The following is a 1,615-nucleotide window of genomic DNA, read 5'->3' on the forward strand; positions in this document are numbered from 1 at the left end:
TGTTCTATTTCTATTTATAAATGCGATTGCAGACGGAAGCCAGCACCCCATTTTTTAATAATTATTCAATATAAATCACATATGGTGTTTTTTTTATTTTTATAAGTAATAAATAAAATTACTAAATAATCTAAATAATTTTCAGAAAAAAAACAAAATGTAAATCTAATAAACAAAATTTAAGTGAACAAAGTATTGACACACATAAATATAAACCAGAGTCAAAGACTGAATATACCAAGTTATTAAATTATATACAATTCATGGAATATTAGCAAATGGACAATGTTTTACATTGTTTCATTGTCTTTTGATGGACAAAATGAAAACCACTTATGACACAATGATTGATGTTGTAATGGGGTATGGTGTCACTTTCGGCCTTTCAATGTTTCACAAAGAATCAACAACACTTGTAGATTTTAAAATTGCAGTAATTCGTTCTCTAACAGAAAAAACAAAAACAAAAGTTCAAAGGTGTTTGTTTTATTTTGGACAATATCTTTGGAGATATTGCCAAACCATTGGTTTAAAAAAGAGATTAAAAACTGATGAAGAATTATGTAAAAATGTAAGAAGACTGAAAGCTATCGCTTTTTGTCCAGTAGATGACATTCCTTGTGTATTCCAAAAGCTTAAAGAAGAAAGTATAAAAAAGGAAGATGGCGATTTTATAAAAATTATAAATTACTTTGAAAAAACTTGGATAAAAGGATGTTTTCTTCCCAAACTTTGGTGTGTTTTTGGACAGAATAACAGGACGAACAATTATACTGAAAGTTACCATAATGTTTTTTCAAAAGAATTGGAAGGAAAAAACCAACACAATGGCAATGGTTGGTATGTATCAAAGATTACGAAAACGAAGAAATGCAAATTTTTTCTAAAATGATAACAAGTGGACAATTTAAGCGTACTTCCAAAACATATTAAAAAGAAAATGAAGCAATCAAGAATCTCACAACAAATTACACAACTCAAATAACAACAAATTATTTACACGACTTTTTAGATGGAATATCACTTGTTGTTAAAAAGTTCAGAGAGGAATGCCTATATGAAGAATTACCATTTGAACAAAAAACAAAAATTGATTTTGAGGAAGAAAAATTAAAAGAAAAATTGGAAACAAATGATGTGACAGAATCTATTGAAATATTAAAAGAAAAAAAATTTTGTGAAAAGAATGTCAACAAAGTAAACATTTTAGATTATAGGAGAACACGAAGAAAAAGAACATTTGGATAAAATAAAAAGTTCAATAAATAAAAAAACTAAACTAAATACTAAAACAAAAATTCAAAGTAATGATGTTTTTAAACCAAGAAAAAAACATTTCAAAAATGATTTATGGGATTTAAATTTGGGAAAATTCCCGTTTTTTGCATTAAAAAATATTTAATTTAATATCAATTAACAATTATATTATTTTTTTGTTAATTGTGGCTCAAAAATGCATTAATTATTACTTTTTACTAATAGTATTGTAATATATTAACACTTTATTGGTTTATTATTTTAATAATAATATTTGAAAATTTAAATTTTTTAAATAAAGTTCTTTTAGTTGGCGCAAATTTTTTATATAAAAAAGGGTTTTACATCCTAAATATTA

This window comes from Entamoeba invadens (genome assembly GCF_000330505.1).
Source record: "Entamoeba invadens IP1 unplaced genomic scaffold scaff_1105074725839, whole genome shotgun sequence".
Lineage (NCBI taxonomy): Eukaryota > Evosea > Mastigamoebida > Endamoebidae > Entamoeba > Entamoeba invadens.